Genomic DNA, 23902 nt, shown 5'->3' on the forward strand with positions numbered 1-23902 from the left:
AAGGAGTGGCTTCCGTCTGGCCACTCTACCATACAGGCCTGATTGGTGGATTGCTGCAGAGATGGTTGTCCTTCTGGAAGGTTCTCCTCTCTCCACATAGGAATGCTGTAGCTCTGACAGAGTGACTATCGGGTTCTTGGTCACCTCCCTGACTAGGGCCTTTCTCCCCCGATCGCTCCGTTTAGACGGCTGGCCAACTCTAGGAAGAGTCCTGGTGGTTCCAAACTTCTTCCTTTTACGGATGATGGAGGCCACTGCGCTCATTGGGACCTTCAAAGCAGCAGATATTTTTCTGTACCCTTCCCCAGATTTGTGCCTCGATACAATCCTGTCTCGGAGGTCTACAGACAATTCCTTGGACTTCATGCTTGGTTTGTGCCCTGACATGCACTGTCAAGTGTGGGACCTTATATAGACAGATGTATGCCTTTCAAAATCATGTCCAATCAACTGAATTTACCACAGGTGGACTCCAATTAAGCAGTTTAAAAAAATCAAGGATGATTAGTGCAAACAGGATGCACCTGAGCTAAATTTTGAGCTTCTTGGCAAAGGCTATAAATACTTATGTACATGTGATTTCTCAAGCTGCATACACACACACACACAACGATTTTAGGGACGATTTTCTGTCAGATTTTTGAAAGTGTAATTAATGATTTTTTGAACTACAAACGACAAACTTCCCTTAATGAAAATCATTCAGTTGGTCAGTCAGAATGAACTGCAAACGGGAACGCGCATGAACGATAATCGTTCATCGTTATAACAAAGAAACTGAACGATTTTTTCAACGATTGAACGATAACGACATCGTTATAGTTAAATCGTTCAAAAAAATCGTTACGTGTGTATGCACCTTTAAGGCGGCTGTGTGTAAACACACAACAATGTTAGTAACCAACGATTTTAATGAATGATTTTCGTTCATTTTTTCCCTTGAAAAAGTGAACGAAAATCAGTCACTAAAAATCGTTGGTTACTAAAATAATGAACGATTTTCATGAACGATTTTTTAATCATTGCATAGAGTGAATGGAAATCGTTCATCGTTTATTCTGCACTTGAAAGATTTTCTGAACGAAAATCGTTTGTTGGACAGTCAGAATGGACAATGAACTACAAACGTGAACGTGCATGAACGATTTTATAAACGACTTAACGATACAGTCGTTATAGTTAAATCGTTCAAAAAAATCGGTGTGTGTCGCACCTTTAGTGTTTTTTTGTTTTTTCTTATTAAATTTGCAAATATCTCAAAGAAACTTTTTACACGTTGTCATTATGGAGTATTGTGTGTAGAATTTTGAGGACAAAAATTAATTTATTCCAATTTGGAATAAGGCTGTAACATAACAAAATGTGGAAAAAGTGACGCGCTGTGACTACTTTCCGGATGCACTGTATGTCTTGATGTGTCAATGTTTGGTTTGTATTTCTAAATGACAAATTGTTTTGCAGTGCCTCAATAAAACCCATAAAAATAAATAAATAGCAGCAGGCACTGTACAGAGATGACGGGTCCACTTTAAGTTGGCAAAAATAGTGAAATAGGTACAAAGGCAAGGAAGCAAGTCACCATTGTTGGACTGTCCCCATTCACTAACAATGGTAAGGAGACAACAGATATTATGACATATCAAAGTTAGATCCACACCCAATGTACCATTAAAGATCAAACAAAACAGAATACATTGTGACAACAACACACGTATATATCTGTAACTTGCTCTTTCCAACTCTTTATTGAGATAAGTAAGGAGGAGCGTGGGTAAAGAATGAAGTGAAATCTTACACTAAGTAACTTGCCAGCCTTTGTGACATAGCTAGCAGCAGTTTGTATCCAGTTACAGGAAGCTAGATCATACCTGTATGTGCTACAATTTAGTATTGTTCATCTGAGTTAAAACAAATGGGGTCAAATTTAGAGTTGGACCAAGTCAAACTGTGGGCCGCAGAAAGCAGAAATATGGCTATAAAGTGTAGTGAGCGCACGGTGTCATACCCCTCAAAATGTGACCTAGTTCATACTTTTGTAAAAGCATCTCAGGGAAATTGTGAAAGCAACACCTATGAGTGCGGCAGTAAAGTGGGCGTGTACTGCTACATCTGAGAGGAGTGCCATAAACTTGACTTCTATTCAAATTTAAATGAGCCCCAAAGCAGTTAGTAAGAGCTACTTATAGATGAAAACACACAAACTTTTCAGAAAATGCATGGCGTTCGCACTGTTGCAGGGGCGTGCACAAATTAGCCACTGCAATGTTATACGCAGTCTGAGGTCTCATAGCATGCGTGTAATTTAGCAATTTCTGAGTATGGTCTGGGCTTGTGCAAGTGTGCGTATGGGTCCGATGTTACTGATTATTTTGCCATGTTACTAAAGTATATGGATGTGAGTAAGGGGAAGTGGGCGTCCTTATGTTAGGCATGCGATCGTAATGTGAACGCAATCATTTGCATATCACCACTATTAGCAACTGCGTTGCGTGCGTATTCGCAGAATAGCGTTCCATGCTGAATCAGGCCAAGAGAGACACTACAAGAAAAGTCAGAACTTTCCAGTTGTATGGTTATGCCGCATATCCACTAGCCAATATAATGAACGATAACGATAACGATATGTATATTATATCAGCCAGTGGATATGCCGTCAATGACCAGCGATGCGCGCACCCGCTGGTCTTTGAGGTCTCTCATCGCCAGAACCTGCTGTCTAACCTGACAATATCCTGTCGTTAAGGACACTGGGCACACCACTGCCGGGGACACACTACACAATATCGCTCATGGAACAATATCGTGAAGTGAATATGCGGCTTTAGTGCAAGAAGGGTTCAACTGCTGTACTTTTTTTTTACTCCTGTTCCCAAAGGCTTCCCAAAATGAAACATACCGAAGAGAGATTGTATTTAAGTGTATAAAACATACTTTATGTACAAATATATTGAACATACAGTTTAGATATTCAAAGTCAAAGGACATAGCGCATGTGATCTTGAAATGTAAGAGTCAATATATAAATATTAAACTATTTTTTTTTTTAAACTATGGTCCCTTAGCTTCAAAACAAGACCTACATGAAAGTTCTACCACAATTAGAAGCAAAGTTATAATTCGTTTTAGTTTACCTTGCAAGCATAAATATCAATTTTTTGTCATGTTTACAAACCTGTTGAATGTACAACGTGTATCATTGAGGGCTAAAATTTTACATGTGAAAGTTAAGGTGCCTACACACTTGGCAATGTGCGGACCTGCGATACTTTTTCGCCTCCCGGACTTTTCGCCTACATCGCCTGTTTTGCAGACGGAAAAGTATCGCACGTGTCCCCGCATATCCCTGTATTCAATTTGAAAGTAGGCGAAAACGAGACCTGGTGAAACTTAAACAAGCGGAACGTCCTGTCAGATTTGGGGAAATCAGCCTGACACCCCCCAAAAGATGCTATGACATGGGGGTTAGCTATGGTACCCCCAATTTGGTTTGCTGAAGGTATTTGGTGTTTTTAAACGGGCTCAATAGCTGCTAAATAGCGTTTTTGTATAAGTGGTGAAGAATAGTATTCAGGAGATTTCTTGCAGAAAATAACTTATCCCAGCAAATTTGGGGTACTTGAAAATGGGGGCCAGCATATTTAAAAGTTGCTAAAGTTCAGTTTAAAAAAACGTGAACAATCCACCTGCAATGAAAAAAACACCTGGGGCATACTTGGGGACCCTCCCAAAAGTCTAGTTCGCTAGTTTTTATCTTTGTCCAACATTTTTTTTTTTCGCCCCCAAAATTAAAGTGATTTTTTTGGGGGTGTTCTTAAGTGTTTTTTAAAAAAATGTTGACCCAGTTTACCTTTGGGGGACTGTCTGAAGGCTGCACGGGGTTTGCCGCAATGTTGCACCCCAAAACCCCAATTCTGCACTTTTTTCCGCCTGCTATGCATAAGCGAAACTTTTTCGCCTATTACATTGCATTGACTTTCCGCCTAGGCGGAAAGTCTTTCAAATTGAATACGGCGATATTTTGCCATGCGGAAAAGTGATGTCATCGGTAAAACTTTGTTTTGAATACGGGCCTATGTGTCCGATTTCCCCTTGAACTCTCCCCAGCAGCTTCCTGGCAGTCGTGGGCACGATTTGGTGTTAAAAACTGTCCAATGTGACAAACGATCTATTGTGCATCCTAAGTATTCCAGTGCATCGTGACTGAGATTGTCAGATCTGCCCTACAGCACGGCAGATCTGAAGATGCGATGTACGACCAGCGGGTACGCCCCGCCACCACTACACAATGCCGAGATTACTGGCATTGTGAAGAAGGGTGAAGGCCATGATGCTGCAATTCAGTGTGAAGTGCGTCATCAGCCCCCGCTGCAGGGGCTTGTGTGGGAGCTGCAAGGGGGTCCGGGTGTATGTGTGTGTGTGTGTGGGGGGGGGGGCATGGGAGCACCGCCCGATTTTTGTGATGCTCCCAGCCATTTTGGGAGAGTAGGCAAGTATGATACAAGGGACTAAAGGCCTGACTCACTGTGGATCGCTATTCTGCTTATGCGCACGCAACGCAGTTAATTATCAGTGGTGACATGTAATGGTTTACATTCGCATTGTGATCGCAGCCTGACATAAGAACGCCCACTTCCCCTTACTCTCATCTGTATACTTGGCCAACAGAGAAACAATTGGTAACATCAGACAGTTAATGAAGCCCAGACCTTACTCAGGAATTACTTCTGTGCACGCTATGACACCTCAGAGAGCATCTGGTATCGCAGTGGATAATTTATGCACGCCCCTGCAATGGCATTGCAACACACTGGCACGCCTGTGTTCGCCCGAACACTCCCCCGTTACTACCCACAAACGGCACTTCCGGTCAATAACCATGGGTCTGCAATTGCTGTTCTGACGCATGCGCAGTGCAAATTAATCGCCCAATTACGTTCGTATAAGCAACTGCGTTCTTTTCTGAATCAGGCCCTAAGACTGTTTATCTCAGAGGTTCCCAAACTCAGGACCTCGCTCAGAGGCGGTCGCACGGAGCGATTGGGACGTAGCGAGCGATGTTTTTCTCAACTGCGCATGCGTGTACCTAGCAGTGTGCGTGCACGCGCAAGCCTGTCTTCCCGACCGCAATCCTCTTGCTCGCTAGTCACTACGAGGTCGTAGCTGTGATTGACATTTCCTGCCTTTTGTGGGTGGTTACAGGGGAAGGTGCTTGTGAAAGGGGGTGTGGTGGTGCACACGCAGGCGTGGTTGACCTTAAAAAGGGCGTTTTAAGGACGTGCATATATTACTGAGCGAGTCATCACACACGTCATCTCGTTGCAATAAAGACGCTACTGCTCGCAGAGCTAAGGGTAGCCCAGGGTCTACCTTAAGCATTGCGAGTGCTGGCGATGGTTACTGCCTCAACCGATGTTTGTAGGCAATTAACAATGTAACAGGTGTTAATCGTGCTGACATAGGTTGCCGCCTGCGACCGACTCTGAATTAGGCCGTAGAGATTGGAGGTGTGCTTTCATTGTTGTGGGTGATCCGCGCTTACGATGTGCTTTGCGACTAAGCGCTCGTTTTGCATATTCTCGGTCACTTTGGGTGCGACCGATCGCTCCCGAGCGACCGCCTCTGAATGAGGTCCTCAGGACACCCTAGCAGTCCAGGTTTTAAGGCAGGGCTTGACAAATTTTTCTAAAATCTAGGAGCCCAGATGAAAGTGTAGGAGCCAGACCACCGCCCCCCAAAAAAATTACAGGAGTGAGGAGCACAGCACTGTGTGTTATGCAACTGTGATGCACGCTATACTAGTCCACAAAATGGTCACAGTTGAATGGATACAGTAAAATGGAGGCCCCCTCACTGCTCTGCACAGCTCCCCTGCTCCACCCCGCACCCTCCAGTAGTAACGGACCACATTTCACATAAAATAATGGTGCCAGGAAATACAACAAAGCTCCCCTCGTGGTCACACCACTATCCCTCTGAAGCCGCGCCGTAATCCCTGGCCACGCATAGACCCTACTACCGGAGAGCTCTATGCAGCCGGAAGTAGGAGACAGTAGACATCCGGGACGTACAGGAGGATCAGCGCAGACTGGGACAGACAGCAGGGATCAGAGCAGGCCAGGATGGAGAGGAGTCGTCAGTGCAGGCCGAGACGGACAGAGGCACGGCAGTCACCGCAGGAGACACTCGGCACATTCACTCCTGTGCATATATGAACACTGCAATACTATAGGTACGAATCTTCCCCAGAGCTGATGAGGATCTGCTTCCTCCCTCACTGCAAAATCTAGTAGCCAGGCAGCAAAATCTGGTAGCCATGGCGACCTGGCCCCCGGGATTTGTCAAGTCCTGTTTTAAGGATATCCATGCTTGACCACAGGTGACAATTAGTACCAGTTTGATATAACCACCTGTGCTTAACCATGGATATCTCTAAAACCTGAACTGTTGGGGTGCCTTGAGGACCGCGTTTGGGCGTGACTACCGTGGGTGCGGCTTATATGGTGCCAGTCCTGCCTCTGTGGCCGGCTACTTCCCCTACACCCAGTCACGCACACAAGGTGGGCCGGCCATCGAGGTGTTATGTTTCTAGAAAAATGGGTTCAGGAACTCATGTCGGTGGGGCATATGTGGGCAGGGCAGTGGATAAAGTGGGTGGGGCATCAATTGGTGCATAAACTTTTTTTTTTTTTTTGAATAGTCAAACCTGGTTCCATTTACAGCATGGGGACTTCCGGGTTTATCTGAGAGCAGTTCTACTACACCCGTGTGCAGTGTGAATGACTCTGCCCCGGGAATAGCCCGGTCGGCGCCACAGTGGGAACGGGGTCTGTCCCTGGTATGACACGGATTGGAACCATATTGCAAATACTGGGCCAGACCTGGGACTTTAGTGTAAAAGTGGTATGAGAGCGCTAACAGAAGCATCCAAGTGCCGCCCCCCAACTAGTGGCACGGGGCTAATGGGAAAGTCACCACTGGGAGGATGTCTGAATCTGTATAAGAACAGAAAGGTGAAGGTATGCAGAGACTGATGAAGTGTATCACTCATGAAATAATGGGTAAACTACGTGATCTGCCAGACTTTAAACATGGAATGATTGTTGTCACTCGCAGCAGCAGTGTGAGCATTATCAAAAAAAAAAAATAATAATTTTAGGGTGCAGTTGTTACAGTGTACACCAGGGGTCAGGGAACTTTTTTACCTTTTACCCCAAAATATATTTAGATATGCCGACTTTACCCCCTTGATTTGAAAGGAAAGAAATTATATAGTAGTGCCCCCATATAATGCCCCTGTAGTAGTGCCCCCATATAATGCCCCTGTAGTAGGACCTCCATATAGTGCCCCTGTAGTACTGCCCCCATAGTAGTGCCCCCATATAATGCCCCTGTAGTAGTGCCCCCATATAATGCCCCTGTATTAGTGCCCCCATATAGTGCCCCTGTAGTGCCACTTGTACAAAAAAATAAAAACAACAAAAAGAAACCACTTACCTTAATGCCCGCTCCTGCATCCGCCGCCGTCCTGTCCGCCCGGCTGCTCCTTGGAACTATGGGAGAGACATCATGACGTGGACTGTGGTTGTAACACATACTGGATGCTGGAGTGGAACGTAGAGTGTGCAGACTTGTGACTTTCTTATTGAACAATATTGCCAATGCCTCTTGCAAAATTCCTGCCATATTGAAAGCATGTGGTGGTCCAAAACCTATTTAGCGACTATATATTGGTGTGTTCACTAGTAGAGAACATCTAACAGATAACTTTAGATGTTTATTGTTTTACAGGGTAAGCCATTTTGCTATGTTCCTACAGACTCACTTTCCCACAAGCTGCCTTCATATTTCCAGGCTCTCATTGCTAAAGCATATTTACTGATGTGATGCAGACACACGGGGGGACTGGTAGCCATAACCTTTCCAAACTTAAGAGTTTCCCGAAAAATATTGAAATGGACTAAATCTGCAGTATTGCCCAATTATACATAGATAACGGTTACATGGGTGATTTTCTAACTTTAAAAGGTTCAACCTGGCTGTGTATACTGGGCTGATTATTACTAGACAGATTGAATGTATGAATGTCATTTGATAAAGTTGTCCCATATACATATTATCGCTGTTTCTGTTGCAGTTGGGCTATGTTGACTTTTGCATCAGTAATGCTTTCATGTAGCAATCAGCAAATAAAGGTGTTGTACAGTCATCTAACATTTGGCAGACATTTTCTTCTTGATAAGCCATTGTCATTATGTATACACTACAGTACATACACCATACAAGCAGCGTAAGCATTAGTCATATCCGTGGGTTCACGTAAATATTACTTGCTAATAATTGTCTGGCTTGCAAAGCAATTGTGTCATCTGTGTGTACATGTGCACAATTGTCCTCCTAGGTCCTGTCCAGCAAAGAAGCCCAGTAAATTGTTAAGTTACTAGAGAGTTGGACGCAAGCCCATATTTTAGAATAAAAATAAAGTTTTTGTACTGAGCATGTGCACCAAAGGTGTGAATCTAGGCATCAATAATAACATTGTTGCCTACTTTTGACTTGCGCCTCCTTGTGTTTGGAGGAACAAGAGAGGGAAGGTGTGTGCAAGTGTAGTACAAGTAGTACAGATGTGCATGTTACGGGTTTGTCTCTATGTACTCACTCCTACATGTATGTAATAAACTGGAAGATTTTTCTAACCTTGAACCGCTGTGCTGCGTCACTGTACTCTGCAATAAATAAGGATTTAAACTGGAAGAGATAATGATGCCACTGTCTCTTCTTGTTCTATAAGAGATAGATGTCTCCATTGATAGTGTGCACCGTCATGTAGTTGTATGCAGTGCTAGCCAGGGCAGTTCCTGCTGTAACTGCTGCATTACACAAACTTTCAACAGACTCTCCTCTATTCTAAACCCATGAAAAAACATATTGGAAACAATGGTGTCAAATTATACGGGAACAAAAGAGATGGTTAAATATTTATTATTAGTCTGATGCTTTCCCTGGTGACAAATTCAATCCTCAGAGGTATTTCTGAAGTCAGTTTGCATTTCTACAGTGAACGGGAATCCAAAGCGTATCAACGTTTATCTGATCGGACAACCATGGAACTATTTTAATCCCTGTACAAAAGAAGTGCCTGGGGATAGAGCCTGGGAGGGATCAGAGGGAAGCTACCTTCATGGCTGTGATGTTGCTGATAAACTCTACTACAGTATGGGACTCAAACATTTGAGGTGTAGAAATTACATTATTAAAATTTAACTGGAGAGTCGTAAAACGTCACCAATTGCGACAGATTATACATGGAGAGATACAGGAAGTGATGGTAAAATTCAGAAGCTGATTATTATTATTGGGCTAATACTACATGATATTTCATTTACTGTGGACATAGAAACTAAGTAGTGGGCTGAATGGTGACAAAACACACAAATATAAATTATAAATGCATATTAGGTTTCTAATGCTTCTGTGGGGTGTATTTATCTAAGGGAGAAAAGTCCTTCCTTCGCTATCTATCAAAGGCTATCCCCATGTTATCTTAGCTTTCTCCGGTGAAACTTGCATGGGGAAAGCCTATTTAACAAGGTCCACAGTGGTGTGTATATAATATATAATACATTATATATATATATATATATATATATATATATATATATATATATATATATATATATATATACATACATACACACACACACACACACACACATATACACAGTCAGGTGCATAAATATTGGGACATTGACAGGATTTTCATATTTTGGCCTCTATTCACCACCACAATAGCTTTGAAATGAAACAAACCAAGATGTGCTTTAACTGCAAACTTTCAGATTTAATTTGAGGGTAATTACATACAAATCAGGTGAACGGTGTAGGAATTACAACGGTTTCTATATGTGCCTCACACTTTTTAAGGGGCCAAAAGGAATGGGACTATCAACTCAAAAGCTATTTCATGGACAGGTGTGGGCTATTCCCTTGTTATTTCATTATCAATTAAGCAGGTAAAAGGTCTGGAGTTGATTCTAGGTGTGACATTTGCATTTGGAATCAGTTGCTGTCGACTCTCAATATGAGATCCAAAGAGCTGTCACTATCAGTGAAGCAAGCCATCATTAGGCTGAAAAATCAAAACAAACCCATCAGAGAGATAGCAAAAACATTAGGTGTGGCCAAATCAACTGTTTGGAACATTCTTAAAAAGAAAGAACGCACCGGAGAGCTCAGCAACACCAAAAGACCCGGGAAAACAACTGTGGTGAATGACAGAAGACTTATTTCCCTGGTGAAGAAAAACCCCTTCACAACAGTTGGCCAAATCAAGAACACTCTCCAGGAGGTAGGTGTATATGTGTCAAAGTCAACAATCAAGAGAAGACTTCACAAGAGTGAATATAGAGGGTTCACCACAAGATGTAAACCATTGGTGAGCCACAAAAACAGGAAGACCAGATTAGAGTTTGCCAAACAACATCTAAAAAAGCCATTACAGTTCTGGAACAACATCCTATGGACAGATGAGACAAAGATCAACTTGTACCAGAGTGATGGGAAGAGAGGAGCATGGAGAAGGAAAGGAACTGCTCATGATCCAAAACATACCACCTCACCAGTGAAGCATGGTGGTGGTAGTGTCATGGCATGGGCATGTATGGCTGCCAATGGAACTTGTTCCCTTGTATTTATTGATGATGTGACTGTTGACAAGAGCAGCAGAATGAATTCTGAAGTGTTTCAGGCAATATTATATGCTCATATTCAGTCAAATGCTTCAGAACTTATTGGACAGCGCTTCACAGTGCAGATGGACAATGACCCGAAGCATACTGCAAAAGCAACCAAAGAGTTTTTTAAGGCTAAAAAGTGGAATGTTATGCAATGGCCAAGTCAATCCCCTGACCTGAATCCGATTGAGCATGCATTTCACTTGATGAAGACATAACTGAAGGGAAAATGCCCCAAGAACAACAAGGAACTGAAGACATTTGTAGTAGAGGCCTGGCAGAGCATCACCAGGGATGAAACCCAGCGTCTGGTGATGTCTATGCGTTCCAGACTTCAGGCTGTAATTGCCTGCAAAGGATTTGCAACAAAGTATTAAAAAGTGAAAGTTAGATTTAGGATTGTTTAGTTTGTCCCATTACTTTTGGCCCCTTAAAAAGTGGGAGACACATATAGAAACCGTTGTAATTCCTACACCGTTCACCTGATTTGGATGTAATTACCCTCAAGTTAAATCTGAAAGTCTGCAGTTAAAGCACATCTTGTTTGTTTAATTTCAAAGCCATTTGTGGTGGTGAATAGAGGCCAAAATATGAAAATTCTGTCAATGTCCCAATATTTATGCACCTGACTGTATATTTATTTTTTTATCTTATTGTCAGGCAGATGCCTCATTCAAGTTTTAGCTACAGGCTTATGCTGGGTGATGGTATATAACTATTCTGTATGATCTGGGCACATACTGCTAATTTTTCTGTTTGATATAGATACATGCTGGGTAATTCTGGATCATTTTACGGTGTGCTACGCTAGGCACCAGAAATGTGCAAAGATACTGGCTGCTTCAGGAAGCAAAGGTTATTTGTTTCTGGGTATATTCTGGGCAATTTTTCTGTTTGATATGGCACTTACTGACTGGGCAGGTTTGAGGGCTTTTCGAGCAAAAGTCAGATTATTGGGTACTGTAGGTACATGTTAGGTTGTTTCAAGTCCTAAATTTTGTTAGTGAACCAAAAAAGGGAAGTACCAGGGTAAGTGTTATTTAAAAGAAGGGTTTCTATTCTACGGAGAGATATATTTTTTTTAAGTCTTATTTATTTCAAAGGTCAAACAAGCATACATTATAAAAAAAACATAGGCTTCATACATAGAGGCGGTTGAAAATAATCTCAAAGAATAATGTTGAGAAATCAGATCAGATGAAATCCAGTGGAAGGAGGTAATGCTGGGTACACACTGGCCAATATATATTGCCATCGGCCAGTGCGTACAGACGATATGTCTGTGAACCGCATTGTTCAGACATATCGCTTTGGCTGTCCTGCACAGCCGATCGACAGATATGTCTGCAGAGAGTAGGGGGGCGGCCTCGCCTCCCTGCCAGCGGGACTCGCTGCTGCTGGATAGATGATGGCCGTTTAGTGTGTATGAAGGACCATCATCTAAAGATATATATCTGCAGATCATTCGATCTGCAGATATACATTTCAGGTATGTACCCACCTTAAGTCTCTTATTATGTAATAAACCAGAGCTTTGGAGGAGTTAAGGGGAGAAAGGCAGGGAAACATTATGGTAATTACCCATAATGCCCAAGTCTTAATAAAAAACTTTGCAGAGTTATTTATTACTGTCATGTATTCCATGTGGAAAAAATACCATAACAAATTAATTACAGCTGTAGTAGAAAGGGAATTTTGAGATTTCAAATCAGCTCTTAGTTGACAAGTGGTGGCTAGTGCGAATAACCTTGGTTCAGTCAATATCATCTCTATGCTAATGATACTCAGATCTACCTTTCCTCCCATGACCTCTCCCCCTCTCTCCTCACTCGTATCTCCAATTGTCTCTCTGCTATCTCTACCTGGATGTCCCAGCGCTTTCTTAAATTTAACATAATTTTCCCACCCTCCTACAATTTAATTATCTCCTCCAGCTTCCAAGTGCGCTATCTTGGAGATATCCTGGACTCCTCCCTCTCCTTCAAACCACACATTCAGTACCTCTCATAGTCCTGCCGTTTCCATCTCAAAAATATTTCCAGGATCAGACTCTCTCTCACCTGGGTGCTACTAAGACCCTCATCCACTCTCTTGTCATCTCTAGATTGGACTAATGTACTGCCTCCCCTCTCCTACAAGCCCTACACTGACTCCCCTTCTCATTTAGAACCTGATTCAAGCTTTTAAGACTCCCTTACAAAGCCCTCATTCAATCATCTCCCATTTAAATCTCAGACGTCATCTCCCTTCACACTTCCAAACATTCCTCGCTGTCATTAGGTTTACCAATGTCCTATTACCAACGCTATTTGTGAGGAACATCAGGTACCAAACCAGAGACTGAGAGCTATGCATACAGGGTAGGAACCAGACCATGAGAGGAAGCTTGTCTTTTACAGAGGGACTGAAATGTTAGTAGGGGTCTGATCAAGAATCTGGATTTATGGAGAGTGTAAAAATTCCTTATATATAAAAAATGAGAGTTCTACAAATTGGGATAAAGAAGATGATTGAGTGAGGTCATTGAGAAACTTGATACCATCAGCCAGCCAAGATGTGAAAAATTAGGAGTTGCGGCCTGGGGTAAATGTAAGGTTAGCAGGAGAATGAAGAAGAATCTGGAGCTATAGTGTAAACCAGGGGCGGGAACCTTTTTTCTGCCGAGGGCCATTTTGATATATATAACATTATTCGCGGGCCTGGTGCAGGCCACACCCCCATGTAACGTCACACAGGGGCAGGGTCACAAATCGCCAGTGATTACAGAAATGCCCAGAGCATCTTGAGGATGCTCTGGGGAGCTGTATAGGCCGCAGTGTGACCGTCTGAAGCAGATGCTCCAGGTGGCACTGCGGCATAGATTCTGGCTGCAGGATGCCATTCTAGGCACCCTGCTAGCCAGATGAGGCTAGCAGAAAAAAGCTCCGAGGGCCAGACCAAATGATTCTGCGGGCCTGAGGTTCCCCATCCCTGGTGTAAACCTTCTGGCTCTGTCCCAAACTAACAAAAATAGGGTTACTACTACTATAATGCCATACAGATGCCTCATCCAAGTTTTATAGTGTAAATTAAAGCGATATTATTAATAAATAGGCCCAAAAATGTAAGCTATGAATATAGGGTATACGTTAATTTTGAAATTGTCTGAATGTTGGCAATGACAGAATTTGAACATTCATTTTTTTTTTACAATTTTATGGTTAGGCTGCAGTTAGGTTTCAGATGAGGCATATTCACCTCCGCAACGGAAATCTGCATGATCGACATGCCAACTATCAAGATTTACAGTGATGACATTTCACATGTCAACCTCCCGTCTAGGTCAACATTCTGAATGTCAACATATTCTACCACACCTAAATAGAGCTGGTGCTTTCCCAGGCAATGTAAGCGAATATGCCTTAATTAGTAGTTTTGCATCCCACATATTCATGTGCATCTGTCGACAGCCCATTCACCTTCATTCACACGGTTAGAAAACATAAAACAAATAATGTTTACTGATAATACCACTACAAGTAGTAAAAATATTCTTCTTCTTCAGCACTGCCATTGTAGCCAGAGGCGCTGAGAGGGGGAGCGGGTACTGATTACCAGGGCCCGGGATTGCTAGAAGGACCCCCTGCTTCCCCCACTTAGCACTGTCAGCAATAGCAGCATCTAGCACACATTGCTTGTAGCTGAGACAGGCCTATAACAATAATGGAAAAATGGTTCCGCACCACCTTTTGTGTTGCTAATTGCCAGTAGGAAACATATAAATGTAATCCTAAACTGTTTGTAACAAACAATAAAACTCACTGGTTTATGAACTAGACTAGATTACCAATGTCTACACATTGAAGAAGCCCTCAGTGCCAAGATTCAGCTTTGTGGAATTCTAAGGAGCATGAGATCATTAAGGCATGTGGACTCTGAGACATGGGCTCAAGTCCTACCTGTACGCATAACTTGAATATTTCTCAGATTGAACAGATTACTTATTTTATGCAATTGAAAATTGTTTTCGTAAATCGCTCGCTCATAACCAGAGAACAAGTGGCTGATAGAGTGCAGAGATTAATAACACAGTCAATTAATTAAGTAAATTAGATTGGATATTTTTAGTTAAAGGGAAAGACTATGGGCCTGATTCGGAGGTGGACACTTATGCTGGCCATACACGCTACAATTATCGGGGCGATCCGCCCGATATCCGCGGATCGCCCCGATAATTGTAGCATGTGTGCGGGCGACCGAGGGTTAAATATCGCTTGGTCGGTCATGCCGGATTGCCCAGCATGCCCATCCGATGCGATACTTAGGAGTTAAAATGTCGGCCGCATCGGCCAGTGTATGCCCAGCCACGGCCGACAGACATTTCCTGTTTTCCTCCCGGTGGAAGAAACAGGGAAATGTCTCCTCCCCCGGGGGCGGAGCGCAGATGTCGGGGGTAATACACTGCGAGTAATGCCACGGACATCTGCGGGCTGGCAGGCTGTCAGATAAAATGCCTGTCAGACCGACAGACATTTTATCTGGACGTCTATGCCCAGCTTAAGCAATAGCAGCTACACATTATGGTATTGCTGCCATAATGATAGTCCAACTTCAAAAAATATTACCATGAGGCGCAGCTGACCCAGTGTTTTAAATGGATTGTGGCTCCATTCACTACGGTATGGACTCTATTGAAGCATTTAGGTCCACTTACTTTCCACATATGGCCCTGTCATTTTTATTGACTCATTACTGTAAAATCTCCCTCAGTAGTAACCCAATTTTTGTCAGTTTGGATCAGTTTGTCAGTTTTGCCAGTAAGGTTTACACTATTGCTCCAGATTCTTCTCCACTCTTTCCCATGTGTGCTAACCATACATTTACCCCAGGCCGCAACTTCTCATTTTTCACATCTTGGCTGGCTGATGGTATCAAGTTTCACAATTACCTCACTCAATCCCAATTTGTAGAACTCTCATTTATACAATCTCCATAAATCCAGATTCTTGATCAGACCCCTTCTAAAAAGGTGCCTATCCACTAGCAGACATGAAAACGACTGCACGATTACGACATTGTTATCGTGCAGTCGTTTTCATGTCTGCTCATAGTCTGCACTGAACGATCAGTTGTTCAGCACAGGCTCATCCATCATCTGCAAACATGCAGGTCGTCAGGTTGACCAGCATGTTTGCACGATGATAAATGTCTAATCAACCAGCGGGCACGCGCATCGCTGATCGTTTTAGACATATTTGCAAATGATTTATGAACGATTGGACGATATAGTTATCATTCAATCATTCATTTAAATCGTCTAGTGGATAGGGGCCTTTACATTTCAGTCCATCCCTAAAAGACAAGCTTCCTCTCATCGTCTGCTTCCTACCCTGTATGCATAGCTCTCAGTCTCTGGCTCCGTAACTGACGTTCCTCACAAGTAGCCACGGTAGTAGGTCATTGGTAAACCTAATGACAGAGAGGAACAGTTGGAAATTTGGGAGAGCAAGTGTTAAAACTAAAGTGAATTACTCTGATACATATATCATGGGAATGCCCCCTAATCTCCCTCTGTTAATCCAAAATTATAACATTAGCCTCAGAAATTTTGGGTTACTTTCGTATACAGAAACAACTATCTCCCGGTATGAATTATCCCTCCGTAACCATAAAAATAATGCAGCAAGAGCGGTTGTCTCAGTACATTGGCGCTCAGTAGTAGCTCCCTTGGTATGGGATTGGTGCCAGCAATTGGACTTTTATATGAATATGGAGGATGTTTTTCACACAGCCCAAGAGAAGCATTCAGACTTTGTTGCAACTTGGTTTAGTTGGATAGAGTTTAAGTCAACTCCCTTATATAAAGCTATAGTCCCTAGGACTCAGATGTAGACATTTAATTCAGCTCAAATTTTATTTGACAGTTGTCTTTTAATTCACCTCGGCACCTTTTTGTTTTTTTCCAAACCCCATTCTTTCCTCCCTCCTCTGTCTCGTCCCCCGCCATTTAGAAACGGTTTGATGTATAGGTCCCTATATCTCAAAATTTCCTATGTTCATATTGATAAATGGGATTATATAAGTGTTCTCATCCGATATTTGGTCAGACAAAAAAAAACCTTTATATCTTACAAATTTGATATAGGTCATTGTTTTCATATGCTGTGAGACTTTTCAAACTCAAAAATAAAGAATTTCTAAAAAAAATAAATGAAGTGAACGCTTCCAAACTCATGTACTGATGGTGCCATGACCCATGCAGACTTAGCAAATGTCTCCTGAAACCTTGGCCAGACAATGGAGAGGATGCCCGCCCTCCGGCACCCTCTTATATATCTGTCCAAAAGTAACAGGAAATTGTTTAGCTTTTAGAGACCAAATACTGCCCAATCCTTCCAATAATTTTTTTTTGTCTCCTAAAAACTATTTGCTGCCTCTGAGCACCTCGGATATGACTACACACCAATCCAAAGTCACTTACACTAACCACCACTTGTCAAATAGGGGCGGATTTTAAATCTTAAAATTCCCTTCCTACTACAGCTGTAATTAATTGGTTATGGTACTCCAACCACATGGAATACATGACGGTAATAATTAACAACTCGGCAAAGTCGTTAAGATTTGGGGATTATGGGAAATTACCATAAAATATTTCCCTGCCTTTCTCTTCTTTACTCCTTCAAAGCTTAGGTTCACTCCATCATACAGACTTAAATACTCCCCCCCTTCAAAATCTATATAATCTGATTGTTACATTATTCTTTCAGATTATTTTCAACCACCTCCATGTTGCCCACTATGTATGACATTTTTAAATAAACTCCTTTACCCAGGTACTTTCCTCTTTTGGTTCACTAACTAATTTTTTCAGAATGTAGCAGCAGTGACCAACAAATTTACCCAACAGTGTCCAAAATCTATCAGCAAATCCTGACATATTTACCCAGAAATGCCCAATATATGCCTGTGGTACTCAGAAAAGTGACTGTGCATCACCCAGAAAGCAGTGCTGGCCCCAGATCTATTGGAGCCTCATGGAAGACATTTTGGAGTGCCCCACAGTGGGAGAAAAAAATAAAAACATAAAACACACATTCATTGCCTGCACTGTGGAAATATAACACACACACACACGACTAACCTGAAGACAGACTGTCAGAGGACTCTTGGAAGATGTTGGCATTGCAGATCTTCCGTAGAGGAACTTGCAGTAGCTCCCTCCCGAGCCAGTCACTCCCTTGCCCTCAGCCACGGAAGACGGAAGCCTGAGAGAGTCACCAGTCACTTTAGTGCGCTCATTGTGTGGTATGTGGCTGTGTAACCTATGAAGTCACTCCCTGCTGCGTCACCTAGAGGTCACGGCCAAGGCCGCGTCTCAGCGCCCAGCCATTGAGCGCGCATCCCGGGCCAGAAAAAGATTAATAGGCACTGGGAAGTGTGGACGCGATGATGCCAATGGCCCCAGGCTTTGCCCGCAGTGCGCACTGTGGGCCTGATTCAGAGACAGACGCAATTGTGATTTTTACACAGAACGAGCGATTGTTTGCTAATGTGCAAATACCATACTGCACACACGCAGCAATTGTGTTCTTGCAACAACGTTCAGAGGAACCCTCTGTAAAGTATGTGTCAGCTAGTCAGTGTTTGGGGCTGGTAACGGGGAGGGGGAGGGGTTATACGAGCGCAGGCGTCTGACCATTTAAATGCAGTTTCATGGGCGTGTAGCCCTCGAACTTACCCTGCCAGTAAGTGCCAATATCACACATACAAACTGCCCAGCATATACACACAAATGAAACCGTAACCTGTGCTTCCTGAAGCATCCAGCATCTTTGCATATCTCTGGTGCAGGGGCAGAACTATGGGAGACAATGGAGGCGCCTGCCACCGGGCTCCAGCACAGAAGGGGCACCTCCTCCATTTCCCACAATATATTCACCCCACTTAGGGCTGCAGTGTACTGTTACGGCTGCCCAATACTATGGCGCCTCTTACTGGCAACTGAGAAACCACTATACACTAGTGGGGAGCTCCGTGTCAGACCATCAGCTGCTGCCTCCGTCTATTTATAGCCTGTCCCTACTCATTGGTGTTGCTGCTCCTCAGCAGCTTCCTTGTCAGTGTAGTACGTCCGGCATGCCCCTCACCCACAACTCTCCATCTCACTCCACCATACAGTGTCAGCGGCTGTGATGGAGGGGCACCAAATGAAAACTTTCCTCCGGGTGTCTGGGATGAACTTAGTTATGCCACTGCTCTGGTGCTTAGCAAAGCACACAGTAAAATGATCCAAATTACCCAACATGCACCTATTTCAAACAGAAAAATTACCAGTATGTGGCTGTGCCCGTATCATACAGAATAGTTATACACCATCACCCAGCATAAGCCTGTAGCACACACAAAATTACCAACTTGTGCCTCCTGTAGCACCCCAAATTCTGCTGTACTGTGTTGTCCAGCATGTGCTTGTATGACATAGAAAAAACACACAACTGTGCTGCCTTTCTAGGCAGGGATTTAAGCATAATGCGTATGTACTGTTGAAAGAAATTGGCGACTGTGTTTGCCGCATCCAGCATTTGCACACTGATGGAGATTGCAAGTGCAGACAGACTGATCGGACCACTATACGAAATTGGCATTTTTGGGTTGTAACTGCGGACGCACATAACGGTTTCGTCTAGTGGGAGTGCAAGCCAACTTCTCTAGCATGCAGATGAAGATGGGATAACTGTTTCAGACGGATCTTGTGCACCCAACATGGAGTGGGTGCATGACCAGATAAAATGATGGTGGATGCAGCTGCAGATGGACAGATACACAGGTGGATTCCGCCATCAGCTAGTAAGTAGGCTACCGTGGCCGCAGATGCGCCTGACACAATCAGCCCCTATGAGAGCAACAAAGCTTTAATTCAATTTAAAAACCTAATTTGGGACAGACATTATTATTAACTCCAGGCAGATAGCACTCTGCTGTGACCAAACACAAGGCCCCAGTGCTGTGAGACATACGAGAGAACTGCTGTGCCTCCCTCACAGGTCTACTTTGTAAATCAAAGTGAAAAAATAAATGTCCCCAAAACATAGTCAGTGACAATACACTGTATATTCCAAATGTCCTTCCCTTTCACTGTTTCCATTGCAAGGCAAGCAGGTCCCATTGCAGTTTAGAAATATAAACAAAATATGCATTGGTGCAGAATATAGACCTGTGTGCTCCCGATTGGATGGTGACTGCATTGTAGGTCAAGATAGAAAAAGTACATTGCGGAAAATGTAAAATGTCACACCAAATTCCCGCCTGCTATAACTATATGACCATCCCTTAAATTAAAATGTTTGTCTCCTATAGATATAAAAACAATGAGCTGTATAGAGCCAGCTCTTATTTCATCTGTCACCACCCCAAAGGCATATCATGAATGCTTCTCCATTAAAGCTTATTGCCACATACTGCAATACGATTTATTTTTGCAATATGAGGCGCATTCTGGGAGCAAACTCACACTTCGCTATAAAACACCTAATCCATCCAGCTTCTCCCAGCAGACAATGCTAATATTTACACCCACAGCGTACGTCGGGGTCTTGACATGGAGGTGAATGTGCTTCATAAAAAAAACTGTCAACTATTGCCGCATCATGTGACAAAATGTCATTTGCGCTGTGACAGAACATTTTTGCACTTTCCTAAGTGGCGCTTGGTGTCTCTTTGCAATTATTCTTTATTTATAGCTCTTGTGCATTCTGCACTACTAAATTTGTCACAACATTTTTATGCAACCGTGTTAATTCATAAATTAATAGAGATTAGATAATGTATAAAAAATGTTTTCAATTACTTAAGTAATTAAACCAAGTAATGCCATGGTAATAAATTACTCTCAAGTGGAATATACGAGTCAGGTAATCCCAAAATAACTAGACACGATTATCTGAACAGCCATAACTACTGTAGTCATTAACATCAACAGAAACCAACGTACTGTGCAACAAATCTATGCAAACAACATGACCGCATAAAAATCTCACATTAGTTGGAAATGCAAGGCCTGCATCAGGATCTCAAGATTTACAAACAATGACCAAATGTACTCCAGTGAAACCTAGACACTATACAGAATGTCACAGGTGTATGGTTTCCTGCTTGGCAGAAGTCCGATCTCACATAATACACAAGTTCGGTAGTTCAAACAGATTCATTTTAAATCAATAAAAGTGACATGCAGGGAACCTGTCTACAAGACGAAAACACATCCAGACAATACAGGTTTTAGCTAAAGGACATCAAATTATGTGTCTGAAAACAGAGATCACTCTATTACATATTAAAGAAATGATTTATGTAACCCCCACCTGTGCCAAGGAGTATACAAAGATTAATGATAATCATTTTAATGGCAAAGATTACTTCTGCTCAAAATGATCCAATTAAAAGCACTGTACATGTCTTTATTGATTTAACCTCTCCTCAATGTACATAGTATGTTGTATACTTACACCCTGTATGTACACAGACTGACACAGTACATTAGAGCTGTATACAATTTCAGTCATTATTATGTAGGCACCTGCGTTCCTGGTGCTTCTCAGACAATAATGGGACAGGAGAGAGGCGCTTGGAACAGTGAAAGTAAAGTACAATGTGCTTCAGGCAGACACACAGGCACACATCATTACATAGCTGCAGGTATTACCCTGACTAAGAATACAATGTCATCATTGTGTATACACACACATACATTCATAAGTAAAGGGTCTGTTACTGAACACTTGGCATTAGAGGATGTGGGTATATATATATAGATATATCTTACCTTCATAGACTGATCATCACCATTGCGAGGCTGGCACAGCTCTCACCTGGGTACTGGGCAGATGGCGGGGCAGGCACAGGTAACCGGGGGGAGGTGGAGTTCCGGAATGTCAAGGCGGCGTGCTCATTGCAGCGGCTGCATGGAAGAGGCTCCCTGTCCGGCAGGGAATAGGACTATAGTTACAGCACTGAGCATTGAGCAGCTGAGGCTCAGAGTCCGGCGCTGGGCGGGGTCAGACTATTCATATGAGAGATACTACAGGCACACTGCACGGAGTTGGCTATTGGCAAGAACACTTGCGCCCTGCTGGGAAAATAGTGGGACTGCATACACCTGCTGAGCCTCACGATGGGGACCAGAAAGAATACATTGGTACCGATGATTTTTTACATTGGTCACAAAACATTGTTCAGTGAGTCCTAAACATTGTGGCTCTGGAATCGATGTTTACTGATGTTAATCGATGTTTCTATTTTTTAATGTGAACAGTATACTTAAACATATAATACACTGATAAACTTCTGAAATCATAAGTTATGTTATGTTTTTTTTGTTGAAGGCTTACAGTATAGAGTATATAATAGTCCAGCGGTTCAAAAAAACAGCAGCACTCAAGAGGATTTAAAAAATGCAAAGCTCATTTATAATATCCGTAAAGACGTGGTGCTTCTTAGCATACTACAATCTGTCCGCTGAAACATTGGCTTTGGATGGGGTGAAGTATTTATTCTGCCCGGAAAGCTGGCATCTAGCACCACGGCCACGTCAGTGGTTGATAAGCGACAGCGCAGCTGGTGTTGCTCGGAGACTGTGTGATGTCATTTTTGAATGCACCACTGTCTGCACCTTGTGGTCCCAACGATCACTTACTGGGTTGTATCTTCTCTAGTTAGAGCGGAGTAAGAAGCATCTATTTGTGGCTACATCATACATGCTAACTTTCTGGCAGCCCCCTCAACATGGGGGCAGCGCAGCCTGCGCTCCAGGGGGTGTGACGGCGGCAATGGTGGGCAGAGTGGGGACGTAGTGGCGCATTGGCGTTATCACCGCCCAGCCACCCAGACGGCCCGCTTTCACTCGGTTAGTGGGCGACTGCCGGGACAGCGGGATTTTGATATACATACATATGTACACTGCACATGCATTGAGTGACTGACACTGTCACTCACTGCTCATTTACCAATAGGTGCTGATTGGCTGACCAGAGTGTCTTTCACTCTGGGCCTGATTCAGAGCCGCTCGTAAGCGGCCACTCGTTCGTTCCGAGCGATGTTCGCACAACTACGCATGCGTACGGCTCGTAATACGCATGCGCGAACCAGTCATTGCGTTCGGAAATTGTGTGCTCGCAAAATGAGGCGTTTGTGGGCGGTAATAGGGGAAGGTGCTTGAAAACGGGGAGTGGAGATCCGAACGCAGGCGTGCCAAAAGGTCAAAACGGGTGTTTTAAGGGTGTGCATAATTAACAAAGCAGCGTCATCGACCACGTCACTTGGTTGTTTCTTAGCCTGAACTGCTCGCATGATTGCGGTAGGAAAATCCAACCACAAGCACTGCGAGCAGTTCAGATGCCTTTCGATGGACTCGATTAATCAAATAAATAGCGGAGATGACGTAGGATGCGAGCGGCCAGGGGGCGTTTTTTACAAAATAGCGAAAATGTTTACAAAATAGTTACAAAATGTTTCGTTCGCTCGTTCAGACATAGAGGCGTCAACTGACCGCAAAGAGCGAGCACTTCATTTAAATAGCCAGCCCCTTTTTCAGAACGTCCGTCCGCAAATAGCGTACGGCTCTGAATCAGGCCCTCTGTCAGCTATCTGCACAATGCAGCAGAGTGCATAAACTGTGTACAGAGGTTCCTCATTTAACGAACTACCTGTTTAGCGACTGCTCGGACTTACGACCGCGCTCCGACCAGCAAGCTGTAGCTTGAATTGCACTTTGCAGAATTCAAATAGCATAAAAAGACGGACCCTGTCGCCAGAGGGGTATGTGGCTGCGGCACGGAACACACAGGAGATCCTGCCTCTCATGAAGAAAGGATGGACGGGGATGAGGCGCACGCGAGGAGGAGGTGGGGCACTCACAGGCATGTGTCACCATCTGCCCGGGTCCTTCTGCTTCCCGCCCACTATACAACCTCACTTAACGACCGATTTGTTTAACGACCGAGTCGTAGGAACGGAACTCGGTTAATTGAGGAATGTCTGTATTGAAATATCAGTCTTGTAAATACAAGACACGGAGGGAGCCAGTCAGCAGTCGCCCAAAGCATCGCACAACTTCCCACAGCCACACGTTAAAAAAAAAAACGACAACATTGAGAAACATCGGAAGAGAAATCTAGCACTGGATCCTCACCATT

At 43.3% G+C, this 23902-nt stretch overlaps 1 protein-coding gene across 3 annotated transcripts in view; it reads right to left on the bottom strand.

The window, feature by feature from the left end:
• CRACDL (CRACD like) overlaps positions 1–21776 on the bottom strand; it is a 103636-nt gene extending 81860 nt beyond the window's left edge. For 2 of the 3 annotated variants that reach the window (XM_088454045.1, XM_088454046.1), the window contains exon 1: positions 21535–21776. The gene's annotated coding sequence lies outside the window, so the exon portion shown is untranslated. Of the gene's footprint in view, positions 1–17853; positions 17887–21534 lie in introns of those variants that run through there. The other variant, XM_088454047.1, reaches the window with a different exon arrangement.
• Positions 21777–23902: the final 2126 nt, after the last annotated feature.

Source organism: Taudactylus pleione, unplaced genomic scaffold (assembly GCF_031769625.1).
Source record: "Taudactylus pleione unplaced genomic scaffold, aTauple2 ptg000609l, whole genome shotgun sequence".
Taxonomy (NCBI): Eukaryota; Metazoa; Chordata; class Amphibia; order Anura; family Myobatrachidae; genus Taudactylus; species Taudactylus pleione.